A 15047-nucleotide genomic window follows, 5' to 3' on the forward strand; every position below is an offset into this window, starting at 1 on the left:
GGTCATGGACCTGGCCCGGGAGGCATCGGCCCCTGGTAAGGTCTGCGCGGTGGTAATGCTGGACGTCAGGAACGCCTTTAAGTTAGCCAACTGCGGTTGGATTAGAGACACCCTGGCTAAACTGGATGTCCCTGGTTACTTAGCTCGGATAATTGAGAGATTTCTTTGGGACGAGACGGACGATGGACCGAAGGAATATGTTGTGATAACAGATGTTCCCCAAAGCTCCGTACTGGAACCCCTGCTGTGTAACATAATGTATGACGCAGCGCTCGGCCATTGCATGCCAAGGGAGGCAACATTGAGTGGTTTTGTAGTCGACCTGGCAGTAGTAGTAGTTGCGAAACACCACCAAGACATGGAATTGAATGCAAGTGAAACCGTTCATTCTATCAAAGCATGGCTCCAAATGGTGAATTTGTCCTGGCGGAAGATAAGACGGAGGCGGTCCGTATTATCAATCGCAAAAACAAACAACACTGTCAAAATCCGGGTTGGTAATTACGAGGTCGTTTCAAAATCAATCATTAGATACCTGGGGGTAATGATCGATGCCGAGTTGAGCCGAGTTGACCAAGAGACATCTGGACTATGCTCGCGAAAAGGCAACAAAGGCTAGTTCATTTCTAACAAGGATGATGCCAAATATCGGAGGGCCAAAATCTAGTCGCCGGCTGCTTATCGCGGCTCCTCCTGTGTGTAAGGTATAAGCTCGGCATACTGGCCAATCGCGTTGAGGGTGTGCAGTGCATATAGGACGGTATCAGGTGATCTTGGATCTTCTGGCAAATGAGGCACACTCTCTCTACCGGAAAAGGAGGGTGAATCCGGCTGAAGTGACTGCGCGCTTCCTAAAAGCCAGAAAGGAGCTGTAGGATAATCCCGAAAAAGGCCACTGAAACCATACGCTGATCCCGTGTATTGAGAGATGGGTCGAGCACAAACATGGAGAATTAAATTACCACCTAATGGAGTTCGTTACGAGACACGGTGGATACAGAAAGTACTTGCATCGCTTCGGATTAGATGAGTCTCCAGATTGTCGGAACTCGAGGACCCGGAACATGTTATGTCCCATTGTCCGAGATTCGCAAATGAAAGAAGGAGGTTAATCGATGCCCTCAAGGCAGTTATCAGACCCCATAATTTCGTGGAGGAGATGTTAAGATCCGCAGCAAACTGGAGTGCAATAAATGGAAAAGTAACTGTGAGACAAGAGAAGCTGAAGGAACTAGAACGATCTCGAAAATCGCGACGAACGCGTGACTTAGTTGTGCTGGTATAAACCAGAGCCCTCCTCGAGAAGTAATACTTCACGGTGGTCTCGCGAGGATATGGGCGGAGAAGTGGGTGTGGTTTTAGTGGATGAGAATTCCACATACTGCTGCAATCTGGTGCAGTAGCGTCATTTTAAAATTTCCACCTCCACCCATAAAAAAATGCCAACTTGCCCCACATCTGGGGTTAGGCATTTTAGTTTGTAATTATCAGTAATCAAATTTATAGCGAGTATCATCGTAAAAAAAAAAAAGAAAAATCGAAAAGCAAAATCTACGCCAACTATCCCCGGTATCCCCTAGGCCTCTTTTCTAATTGATCCCCCTTTCTTTATCTCTTTAATTCCATTTTGAAGACAGGCCTTCTGCGAGGTCTGAAGGACGGAAGTTGTCAAAGTCCACACCCACATTCCCCAAACAGCTACAGCTAGGGTCTGCATAGTTACTATAACGTACAGTCCTGAACGACCACGTTCACCAAAGTCCAAATGTGAAGCTAATCTGTCCTAGTGATTGACAAAGGTCAGAAAGTCACACAGACAATCAGAAAGTTCAGAAGATCCTAAAACTGGTCAATCCTAGAATAAGGAACTCCTGACTTTCGCCTTCTTTTGACCATCCTAATCAACACACGCCAAAAGGGTCAGTTTCACGGCATAAAGTGCGTATTATCCAGGTCAACTAGACAATTCTCGATGGAAACACTCCCCTTTCTTGCAGAAATCATTGTTCGTGCAAATTTCCATTTCTTCCTGGTTCCCATGTCTTCGTTTCCAAACAACCATTTTTCTGTCCAAGTGAAACTCAATGGGAAATTTATGGGAAAGGGAAACTGACCCGCTTAGAAACGACTTTTTCTGTTGTCCACGCGAATTTGGCGACGTTGATTTGCATGTTTATGGTCAATTTTATGAGGAAAATATCTCTATGCATTGGGGCTCTGTTCGCCAGAACTACTGGAATGAAATCCGTGGAGAATGCAACCATTTTCAGTTTATTAGCTTCTGTCCTGTCCACGTCGTAAAAAACCTTCAGCGTTTTTTCATTTTCCACAAAATAAACAAGAACCAGAACGAGCCAGACTGTGCGGTGGCATGCCCCCGCAAAGGTCTGTCAGTGCAGATGCATGAGCGAGTGCTTCTAAACAAAGAGAGCGAGAAAACGAAGAGAACCCGCGGACGACTTCCCCTCGCTCCATCTCATCAGCTGGTCCGAGATTGCTTTTATGTTCCTCGTCGACTTCCAATTCGAACCAAATTATAAGAGGCCGAAGGGAAACAGGACCTGGGACTGAATCGGGGGCTGCGCTTTTTTGAGCCGTTCGTCTGATTACAACACCCAGTGAAATGCATGGTCGCACTTGCAACAAATTACGCGAGAAAACGGACATGACACGCACCCAAATCTTTCTAGTCCGCCTGCACACGAGCGGCGAGATCGACCGTTGCAAAATCCCAAACAAACGCCTGGTGCCCAACAGCTGGAACGGGTCATTGCGTAAGAAAGCAGTCCAGGTCCGAGCCGCGATGAATTTTTCATGGCGCGCTCTGTTTACATTGGGGCCAACCACTCGCCGCGTTTTCCATTCCGTCCGAAGACAGCCGACTCGCTCCACGGCGGAAATTACTTCCACCACGGCGCAGCGTGCGGGGGCGCCGCGAACAGCTGACGCAAGGACATGACTGCGGAGACCAAAACAAAGCCCCGAAGCCGCCGCGGAGTTTGGGGAAAAATCGATACGCTGCCATGAAACCGAGAGCCTTCCTGCTGCCATCAATCAATACCCACGCAATTAACTCGCAACGAATAATTATCCACAAATCACTTACATGGCGACGGCGAGGGTCCGCCTCCGCGTCTGCAGGATCCTCCGGGCAGCGGCCGAGCGTAAATCCTTCCCTCGAGAAAGTCTGGAACAAAGACTCGACGATTGTGCAACACTCGCGGCCCAGCTGGGCAAGGGTTCAGGTTTTCTTCCGCAACGCCGAAGTCGACACTTTGCAGCCGCGGACGCACGGAAAACACGCTGGACCGCAGTTGACGAGAGTTCGTGACGCGGTGAAAGTTTCGGGCCCCAAAGAACGCGAGAAACGTCGCACGTTGGGCTCCACTTGTTCAGGTTTGCAGCCGATTCCACCCACGCACAGGCGACAACACTTGGCGATTTCGGATCACACGCGTCACGCAGTTCACCTTGCGGACGAGCGACACAAGCACACAATCACTGGCGGTCACAATTCAAGTGCAATCCACGCTTTGCATATTTTCGTTCCTTTGGAGCACTTGCACTTGGCAAAAGAAACTTAGCGGATCACTCACCCGACAGGGCACGCACCAACCAACTCTTATTGGATTCTCTGAAAGACTGAAGACATGTTTTCTCCAATTTTTCTTTGGCTGGATTCGTCTTCGAAATTCAAGAGGACTATTTCGAATTTCCCCTCTTTCGACTTCGAGTATTCTCTTAAAGTTGCATTGAGTCATGCCATAGTAAACGTCAAACCCATATGCTGGCGTCTTATTAATGCTGTGTTCGACTGGCACTTCCAAAAATATAACATTAATATGGTTTAGATAAATTCAAAATGTTTCTCCAAATTGGACAGCAAAACTTCAAATAAGGAAACTTTTTAGCTTAGGCAACGATTTATGATCACGTAGATATTTCTTTATGTTCTGGGTAGTCAATTAATTAACGACAAAGAAACAAATCGAAATTTCTTTTCAAAGGGTTTGTCCTGATTTGGGGAAGAGAGTAGGCTAACACTTGTGAAAAAGATTCCGCTGCGCTGTTTCCAATGGCCAATATGCTACGCTTCACTTAAAACAACATCCGTTGAAAAACAAATCACAATATTTTAAGCGGGACGCTTCGAGTAAAAAGGTTTTATGTTCATGTTGTGTGAGAAACTTCACATGATTGGTTTCTAGAATGTATGCACGTTCCTCGACAACGGTAGGAGAGCCCTCAGAATGCTCGCATTCTCCAACTTGATCAGGAATTCCAGCGATATAAAGCGAAGTAAGATGGTAGGACTCTGGAAAGTACTCCTCTCCTCCTTGCGGCAATATGCTTTTGTACTCTGGAAAGCCAAGTGGTAGCAGATGCGAATCCGGTGTCGGGTTGCTTCTAATGACTACCGCAAGGCACGGTCTCTTGACCTGGGAGCGAGTTTCTGATAGGCTTCTACTGTTGGGTTTCTACTGACCCACGCCGTACGAGCAATTAGATCAAGCACTTCGCGGTAGGTTTAGGAGTTGACTCCTGAACGTGCGTAACAATAGAGACGTTGCATTGGCCTCGAAAGGAAGCACCATCTGATAATCGCTTACGTTCGCTTGCGTGTTGCGTCCGTTACTTCTAGCAGAATTGGGGAGCTGCGACCCCCTAAATTCAACATCGACCGCTTGTGATCGTACACAATTTCAGATTTACTTCGTGCATAAAAGCATACATATAAAGTACGTATCTATATTGGATACCACTGGTTCAATGTAAAAATATAACTATCTGAATTAGGCACTACCCCAAAGCTACATTAACATATACATATAAAAACATACATATATCTGTCTCGAGTAATTGATATTGATATATAAATGATTAAAAAACTAAAACAAAATGTTTCCCTGCGACCCTTCCGCCCATTCATATGAGCTCACTTTATTGTGACATTGAAGAATTGATATGTTAAGATAACGTCATAGACATTTTATAATGCATGAAGTTTACATAAATTGTAAAAGTTTCTTTTACCTTCTATAACATTGTTAATAATAGTTGGATTTCCTTCAAACCTTCCAAAGTTATGCCATATGTTATCCTTATATTACTGCTAAATTTTGCAGTTCTAGCATGAACTTAAGCTTAGTTTCCGGATAACGGCTAAATTTCTCAACTATGCTAACATTCTATTAATAATAATCGTTGGCGCAACAATCCATATTGGATCAGGGCCTTGAAGTGTGTTAGAGCACTTCATTCAAGACTGTAACGGCACACTACAGTACACTGTAGGAAGCAATGTGGTCAGCATTGCGCTCGCCCGAAATTATTACCCTGATTTGACTCAGGTACTCATTCACAGCTGAGTCGACTGGTATCCGACGTCAAATCATGATACAAATCCCACTGCCGCCAGCGAGATTTGAACCGCGACCTTCCGGACGACACCCTTGTGCTCTAACCTCTCAGCTATCCGGACTATTACTTACTTTATTTGTACGTGTGTGTGTGATTTTGGAATGGGATTTTTTGTCAGACCTAGATTTCGTTTAGTAAAACCAGTGTGATTTTTTTTTCAAATTTTTCAGTTCGATAGGTTCTGAGAACGAGACCTGTTACACTTTTTGAAGGTCATATTTTGAGCTCTCATTCCCCTACGTTTCACCTGATATCAAATATGGCACCAGTTTCGAAGAGTACTAATCGAAATCTTTTATTTAATACCGCACATGGCCACATTTTGTGAAAAAAAAAATTGTGCATCCTCCTTTCGCAGGTAGCCTCCCTTAAACTTAACACAAAATATTGCTGTGTGTGTGTGTATGGTGGAGGAGAAGCTACAGCTTCTGAGCACTCAGGCCGTGTTGGCCCATTGTACTCGCCACCCTCGTCTAACAGAATATTCCGGATTCGTTAGCGTATCGCAGGATTTCTGTTAGTGGATGTGATGCTACTCGTCGCAATTGGAGAACATCGGCACCAAAGATCTGCTGCCTGATGCGTCCATAGGCGGGGCATTCACATAGGAAATGCTCCGTGGAATCCGCTTCCTCATTACAGGAAGGACACGTATCATCTTGAATAATTTCTATTCTGAACATATGCCCAGCTAGTGAATTATGGCCAGTCAGAATGCCCACAATACTTCTGCAAGTCCTCCTGCTTTTCGTCAGGATAAACTTTGCGGTACGTATGTTGGGTTCTGGCAGGAAAAGTTTGGTGTGTCGAGCAGCATTTAGGCTCTGCCACCTGTGATTATGGGAAACTTGTTCCCAGTTTTTGAAAACAGATTTAGCCAATGCCACTGATACCCCAATTGCTGGCTCCGGTCCCGGCATAGGGGAGATTGACCCCTCTTTCGCTAAAGCATCCGAGATTTCATTTCCCTCTATGCCACAGTGACCAGGTACCCAGAGTAACTACTCTGGGAACTATACCGTATTGAATCTAGACATAGAGTTCAAACGGTTTCTGCATTCCTGAACGATTTTCGAGGTGATCAAAGGACTGCTCAATGCCCTCAGTGCAGCTTGACTGTCACTGCAGATTGCGATGCGCCTGCCCTTCAACTGCTCGTCAATCACCCAGTTTGCCACCCTTAGGATCGCATAAACTTCGGCTTGAAAAACCGTTGCATATTGTCCCAAAGGAAAAGCCTACTTCTCGTTTTTATTCGAGAGGTAGACTCCGGCTCCAGAACCCTCTTCTGTTTTTCAGCCATCGGTGTAGAAGACTTCCGTATATCCCGCCACGCATTCCTCTGGGTCTTCCCAGTCGTCTCTACGCTTCAGGATAACTACGTATCTTCTATCAAACAGATGTGTGGGGACACGAGAATCGGAAGGCATTGTAAGAACTGGATTCAGTCCTCCCAGTAACTCTTCCAATGCTCTGTGCCCCCACATCCGTTGTTTCCCTATAGATCTAATCGAATTAGTCTATGAGCTGCTCTCATTACAGTGCTTTGAATAAATATATCCAGGGGCTGCAAATTGAGTAGTGCATTCAGAGCTGCGCTGGATGTCGTGCTCATGATACTAGTGATACCCAGACACACAGTTTTTTGCAGTGCGGCTAGTTTACGGTGAAAACCTTTTTGTCTCACCTTAACCCACCAGGACTACGGATGTATATACGAACAACGGCCTAATGATGGCAACGTATATCCATATTACCACATGAGGCCTGAGTTCCCATGCCGAGGCAAAGGTCCGTCTGCATAGCCCATAAGCTGTGAGAGTTTGTTTCATCTTTACTTCTACATGTTTTTTATCTAGAGTGACTCCCAGATATTTCACTTCGTCGGAGAGTTGGAGGGTAGTACCCCTCATCTCAGGAAGGCAAAGTCCATCCAGTTTCTCCTTTTTTTTTAATAAAACCATTGTGGTTTTATTTGGATTAACTGAAACGGCTCGTTGTATATTCCTACACACTGTTCCAAGATCCCGATCAACAGGAAGCACAGCCACCTCATCAACATAAGCTTGAGCGTGTATTGGGAAATCAGCATACACCACAGAAGTGGCGAAAGCACACCTCCTTCGGGCAGCCCTTCGTGGCTTCTGCAGTCAGATAGCGATCGACACCCACCTCAGCGCACAGCAATCTCTGCGTTAGCATAACATCATCATCATCAACGGCGCAACAACTGGTATCCGGTCTAGGCCTGGCTTAATAAGGAACTCCAGACATCCCGGTTTTGCGCCGAGGTCCACCAATTCGATATCCCTAAAAGCTGTCTGGCGTCCTGACCTACGTCATCGCTCCATCTTAGGCAGGGTCTGCCTCGTCTTCTTTTTCTACCGTAGATATTGCCCTTATGAACTCTCCGGGTGGAACCATCCTCATCCATATGGGTTAAGTGACCCGCCCACCATAACCTGTTGAGCCGGATTTTATCCACAACCGGACGGTCATGGTATCGTTCATAGATTTCGTCGTTATGTAAGCTACGGAATCGTCCATCCTCATGTAGGGGACCAAAAATTCTTCGGAGGACTCGTCTCTTGAACGCGGCCAAGAGTTCGCAATTCTTCTTGCTAAGAACCCAGGTCTCCGAGGAATACATGAGGACTGGCAAGATGATTGTCTTGTTCAGTAAGAGCTTTGACCCTATGGTGAGACGTTTCGAGCGGAACAGTTTTTGTAAGCTGAAATAGGCTCTGTTGGCTGACAACAACCGTGTGCGGATTTCATCATAGTTAGTATAGCATGGATCCACTTAGTTAAAGCATCATCAACACCATGTGCTCTGGCGGCATCAACAATTTTTTGAAAAGGCGCACAGTCAAAAGCCCCTTCAATGTCCTGGAACACCCCCATTGCGTACTCACCATTCAAAGTTGCATCATCTATCTTTGTGACCAAAGAATGAAGAGCAGCCCCTCAGGACTTTCCACGTTGGTAATCGTGTTGGTTTTCATTAAGTGAGTGCGACCTAAGTACGTTTCCACGAATGTGACAAGAGGGCCTGTACTGAATCCAGTCTCAAGCTCGTGAAAGTACCGTCGAGTTTTCTAAAAGAATCCAACTTGGCCGACTCATCGCTTTTGAGGACTCTGCATAGCCTTGAAGCCTCTCTTTCACCTTCCAGTTCCTCACAGTACGCTCTAAAGGAGTCTTGTCGTAAAAATGAGTTAATCAGCTTATTCTTCCATCTACGGCATATGCTATGACCCTGACAAACTTCGTAGACGATGAGAACTTCTGGGTGATGCCCGAGCTATTTATACTTTTGACACTCATGAGACACATGTTGCCGGTTCTCGAACTCGCGTAACCGTTTGGATCCATTCCACCATAATTCGTTGTTGATGGGAGGTACGTGATGCGCTATCTGCCGGGTTTGGCTTGCTGTCTATGTATCTCCGTTGCTTTAGATTCAAGTTGGTTTGGATCTGGCTCGCTCGATTGGCTACAAAAACCTTCCACTTGGATGCTGGACTCTGGAGCCAATATAGTGCAATTGTAGAATCGGTCCAATAATATGGTGTAACGTGTATCCATCCATGTGCCCGCAGGGTACTCGAGGCATGGTATAGGCTGTCACTTTAGGAGAGCTACCCTTAAATTGGACGAAAGGAGTCTGACGACGAATTTTCCTTCCGGCTTTTGTATGCGTATGTAAATGACTGCTGCGTAAGCGGCTTCATATGCGTCGCAAAATCCGTGGATTTAGATGCTTTCCCCGCTTGGTTAATTTAACCATCGAGGGATAGATAACTCTTCAAATGGTGACAATTGAGCTCGTAAGACCTTGAAGGAGGATGAATCTCTGGCAGAATGCCATCGTAACCCAAGTGCTTTTATATGGTCATCCTCATGAAGGTAGTCAACGGGTATTATAGTCCCAAGGCGAAACGTGGATTGGTGCCCACGATCGAGCATAAAACCTGGGAAACGTCTGCTGAACCAACACCAACAGCTCTACTACCAAAACCTATTTCCACCTCCACGTGGTGATCGCTGGGAGTTCTTTCTTAACGAGAAGCTGCAGACGGAGAAGGATCAAGGCGAGTCTCCCGCGCCTAAAAGCAGGACAAATTGTACCAACTGGTCCTCCAGGTTGGGGGTTGGGCTGCCAACCCTACACGGAAAACCAACGTTACGAAGCCACGAAAGAAGCCTCGGACAGGATGGATCTTACAACGACGAACCCGGCAAAGACAACGGATTAACGATATGCGCATTTTCTCATGGAACGTGCGCTCCCTGTACAGACCGAATGCTGCCCAGCAGCTAGCCGATACCTTGTCCCAATATAAGGCTGATGAAACAGCGTTGCAAGAGATGCGTTGGACAGGGACTGGTTTCCTGGAGAAGAGTCCCTACACCATATATTATAGTGGCGATCCAGTAAACTATGTGATCGGAGTAGGTTTCTTAGTCAGCCAAAAAATTAAAACCTGCTGTATCGGCTTTGAAAACATAAGCGAACGCTATGCACTCTGCGCTTACGAGGAAAATTTAGAAATATAATCCTCATTAACGTTCAAACCCCGTCAGTGGAGACTGCAGAGTCGGAGAAGGATACCTTCAACGAGGCACTAGAGCCTCAAAGCCTGTCCCAGATATGATATCAAAATCATACTTAGGGATTTTAACAGCCAAATAGGGAACGAGCTCGTATTCAAACGATACGTTGGGTCCCATAGCTTACACCGAAATACAAATGATAACGGACTGTGGATCATTCAATTAGCAGTGTCACACGAAATGGTTGTTGGAAGTACCTGGTTTGCGTGGAAAGCGGTCCACAAACATACATGGGCCCCTCCAAACGGGACCACTTTCAGCCAAATTGAACACGTGTTAATCGAACGCCGCCACCTCTCAGCCTTGATGAATGTCAGAACATATAGGAGGCCAATATAGATTCGGATCACTATCTCGCTAGCAGTGGTGGTGTTGACAATTTCTATCTAGGGTCAAAAATCACAACCGATAACAGCTACGATGATGAAATCCGCACACAGTTGTTGTCAGCCAACAGAGCCTATTTCAGCTTACAAAATCTGTTCCGCTCGAAACGTCTCACCATAGGGTCAAAACTCTTACTGTACAAGACTATGATCTTGCCAGTCCTCATGTATTCCTCGGATGCTTGAGTTCTTAGCAAGAAAAATTGCGAACTCTTGGCCGCGTTCGAGAGAGGAATCCTCCGAAGAATTTTTGGCCCCCTACATGAGGATGGACAATTCCGTAGCAACGAAACCTATGAGCGATACCATGACCGTCAGGTAGTCGATAAAATCCGGCTCAATAGGTTACGGTGGGCGCACAGAAGCGACAAGTTTGACCTATTATAACTTTGTTAATAATAGTAGGATTTCCACGAAACTTAGTAGACTGCTCTATGTTATATCCTACATTGCTGTAAAATTTCGTGATTCTGGGATGAACTGAAGGGGGGTTTCGCAGTCATTTACTAAAAATCATTATTAACTTTATGTGATCCTGTTTTGCATGACGCTGAACCTATTTTCACGGCTACTAAATGATGCTAGAGGGTGGTTTCGTAATCAAATATGGTCTACGTGCTAGCTGCTAGCTGCATGTTGGTAGTCACGGCCACCTTGGAAGTCTGTTGCGAATAGTAGACATGTTTAGCCGTCATATTCGGATGAAATTTGGATTAGAAAAGTGTCGAATCTAAGCCATCCGTAAAGGTCGTCACGAGCCGCGTGCCGGACAAAGTATTTGTAGCCTCCACATCCAAGCTAAGGCCGAGTTAGACTTCTACAAATACCTAGGAATTCTGCAAGGAACGTATGCCCGAGTTGGTGATCTGAAGGATGCTCTGCTGTCCGAATTCCTAGGACATATAAAGCTGGTACTGAAATCGAATCCCTGGAGGAAGAATAAAATAAACGCACTGAATATGTGTCCCATCACCATAATAGCAACATTGAACGGAAATACGTGGAGATGAAGGTGAACTATGAGCCACTGATGTCCTGGGACTCTCACACAGTCTGGTTCAAACCATGCAAAGTATACAATTCTGTATACGTGCTCAATGTTGCGGGAAGTTCTTGATAGATTCTCCTATTAACTTACCACTCCCAGAGCCCCTTATCTTTTAAGTAGGTAGGATCGTCCGATTCCAAATAATTGGCACTTAGTGCTAGTATTAGGTAAAATCTGGCATCTGCCAAGATTGTGACCACACGAAAAATAATTTTACATGTCTAGCTTATTTTCTAAGAATATGAACCTCAATGCAGGTGAAAATAATAAAAATTAAAAATTTTGCACCATAAAGCGTCTGATATGTGCTCTATTCTACGCTTATAAAATCCAAGGGATCACAAATTCAACTTTTTGCAGCGTGTGGAATAGCCGAGTTAGCTGTCTATGTAATAAAAAAACCGATTTTGAAAACCTCCTAATGCGGTTTCCCTCCTTAAAGGAGGTTTCTGGGTAAATTTGTAAAATATGGTGTTGCACACGGCTCGTTGCATTGACTGACTCATGCTCAACAATAAACAAACTTCAATTTCCTTTAAGTCAGTAAGATTTTTATTATACATATAAGTATTTTGGCAATCACTTGCTGACTTTTCCAGCGGAATAAGCCCAGAAATGTCCTCAACCTAAATACATACTAAATATTTTATCTAATTATCTTAATGACTAGGCCTTAATTATATCTTAATTTACATTTCCCTTCTATGGTATCAATGAATACAAGCATGAGTGCGCATTACCGCTTCGATACCTTCTTTGGCCACGATTTGTCGCAAGGCTGAGGACATTTCCGTCGAGTATATTATGCTGGTTCTTCGTGGGTCTTTCTTCATCTCTCTTGTTCGAACAACGTTCTCAAGCGATTCCTTTCCTTCCTATTCTGCATCTCCCTTATTAAACTACGGACTAAAGGCCGTCGAAATTTATGTTAACTCTCCAATATATTCTTTCTCAAACCTTTCTTAGGTATTGACAAAAGTCTATGGATCATGCATCAGGAAGAGGCCCCTTTATGTTGTTGTGAGTGGTAAGACGCCCTAACGATGCAATGGTGCGTTGTGTATTCGTTGGCTTCCTGCATATGTTATATTCGAAGCTGTTATTTTTCTTTAGCATTCTGACGTCGAGAAAGAGAATTTTACCGTTTTATTCCTCCTCCATCGTAGATTCCATATTGCGGTACCACTTATTGATTCGGCCAAGTATGCTTTGTTTATCCCTCCTTTCACCATAGACGAATATGGTTGCCATTCAGCCCTTGGTGGGGTATAGCCCGTCAACCACACCTACGCCCCATCCTTCCCTGTTACCTGGAATGCCCTTTAGCTCTCCTACGACTTCTCGAGACGCTCACACTAACCCCCTACTGCGCCAAGTACTACTGCTGTGTAGCCCACAATGCAATTCTCACCCCTGCTTAATGTGTGTCCTATCTACTGCCACTTCCGTCTTCCGATCACAGTACATACTAGTGCCAAGCCTATGCGTCGACTAAGTTCTTCTTTTGAGGCAGCATCAGGCGAGTATACTCCGATCATACCACCCAGGCAGGTATTGATGAAAGCTTGAAACTTCTGGGTAACAGTGGAGTTTCAGCTCCATGTGTTACTCCCATATAACAATACAGAAAGAATACTAGCATAGAATAGTCTCAATTTGATTTTAGTGTTAACATAACTGCATTTCCAGATTTTAGACAGGGCGCGATAGCGGATCTAGCGCTGTTAATGCGTTGAGCAACATCCAGTTCGATGCCACCGTCTGCAGAAACCACTCTTTTTAGATATACAAATTTTTCGCCGCTTTCAATGCTCTGCCTATTAATGCAGATCGAGAGAGTGGGATCACCTGTCAGACTGAGAACCTTGATTTTCTAGGCGTTTACCTTCATTTCAACTCTACTTGCCTCTCTTTCTAAATTCCGAGTCATTTGGCCAAGGTCTATGACCCGATGAGAGTGAGTGAGTGTAACCAAGGTCTTCCGGACAAGGCAGCCTGCAGGACGTCAGCGAGTTCTTCTGGCACAAAAAATTAGCAGCTCTTGAGGTATACTACCGAGAACAGGATAAGAGATGCAAGCGGAAAATGAGACATAGGAACTCTTGCTTCTGGGAAAAAAGCGTGTAATAAAGTTGGGAGCCGGAATAAGCTACCTTCTACTGGTTTATTTGATGGAACCAAACGAATTTTGTGCTATAGGAAATGCTGAGCGCCACTTGCAATGACAATGTGTGATGGCGAAAGTGCCAATTTGTAATGATGTAATAATGTTCGATACTTGGGACACATATTTGGTAATTTGTACCGCGACAGCTCATCAGAGTCTGTCCCTGTCTTGGACGTAACTGTAGTTGTCTGTAGAAAAAATTAACTTTGCATGTAAACCCAAAAAGAGAAGCCCACGGATCAGAAAAATGAAAAGCAGTTTCTCTCCAATTGATCTGGTCCGCCATAAAGTGGACGGCGGATTCAGGGTTCTCCCAATTCCCAACAAAAATCATTCGATCGAAGTGTTTGAAAACCCCCGCCATTCCCAAGCTTGGCTAGCATAGAGCTAATCAAAGCAAGTGTCTACAGAGCACTTCGATGGAGCTTCAATATTTGCGGGCGGAGCTTCTCGGTTAATTTCGCCATCTTTTTAGGTTTTTCGAGTGGTTAGAGCCCAAGGCTGTTGTACGGAAGGTCGCGGTTCAAATCACTCACTGGTGGCAGTAGGATTTGTATCGTGATTTGACGTCGGATACCAGTCGACTCAGCTGTGAATGAGTACCTGAGTCAAATGAGGGTAATAATCTCGAACGAGCGCAATGCTGACCACATTGCCTTCTACAGTATTCTGTATTACCGTTATAATCTTGAACAAAGTGCTCTAAGACAATACAAGGCCCTGATCCAATATGGATTGTTGCGCCAACGATTATTATTATTATTATATTACATAATCGAGAAAAACTCAAATATTGCTGTTCTTGCAGCTCATTCAGCTCCGTTTCTGCGAAGAGAGAGTTACCAGTTTTAATTTCATATCGCTTGAATCCCTGTCCGGAATGTTTTGAATGTTGTAGCGTTACTCATAAATATGTAGTCTTCCTCGTCAACATTGTTTCTTCTAATTTCTTTTTTTTCAAAAAGCTAATTAATTCATCAACCTTTGAATGTGAAAATCCTGGAAGTGACTTAATGTTTTCCTTCGCTGGAGGTGGAGGGTGGATTTCCGCTGCCGAATTGTTTAGTTTACTATTATTGTCCGGCAAAGGCGACGTGGATTCTGCTTTTGAGGGTCTTCCATCGCTATTTATAATGATCGCAATATTGCTGCTCCGGAGACGATATTGAAGCGTCGTATCGGCAAATATGTGGCTACTCCATTGCCAGGTGGGGTAATTTTTGGCTTGCAATGTCTCACTATTTGCTGTCCTTTCGAACCTCATAACTTATTTTGTACTATCCTCAGTAAAACAAAAATAAAATGCTTAGATCGGGAAAAGAGATAAATATAGTTGGAGTTATTCCACTATGTTAAATGTTCTCTTGGTAACAGGTCCCGCGACAGGCCGATCAAGAAAATGCTCCTA

The 15047-nt window shown here is 44.8% G+C and overlaps 1 protein-coding gene across 2 annotated transcripts in view; it reads right to left on the reverse strand.

The window, feature by feature from the left end:
- Positions 1 to 3638, reverse strand: part of LOC119652599 (solute carrier organic anion transporter family member 5A1) — a 176462-nt gene extending 172824 nt beyond the window's left edge. For both annotated transcript variants that reach the window (XM_038056828.1, XM_038056827.1), the window contains exon 1: positions 3107 to 3638. The gene's annotated coding sequence lies outside the window, so the exon portion shown is untranslated. The remainder of the gene's footprint in view (positions 1 to 3106) is intronic.
- Between the last annotated feature and the right edge of the window lie 11409 nt (positions 3639 to 15047).

Source organism: Hermetia illucens, chromosome 3 (assembly GCF_905115235.1).
Source record: "Hermetia illucens chromosome 3, iHerIll2.2.curated.20191125, whole genome shotgun sequence".
Taxonomy (NCBI): domain Eukaryota; kingdom Metazoa; phylum Arthropoda; class Insecta; order Diptera; family Stratiomyidae; genus Hermetia; species Hermetia illucens.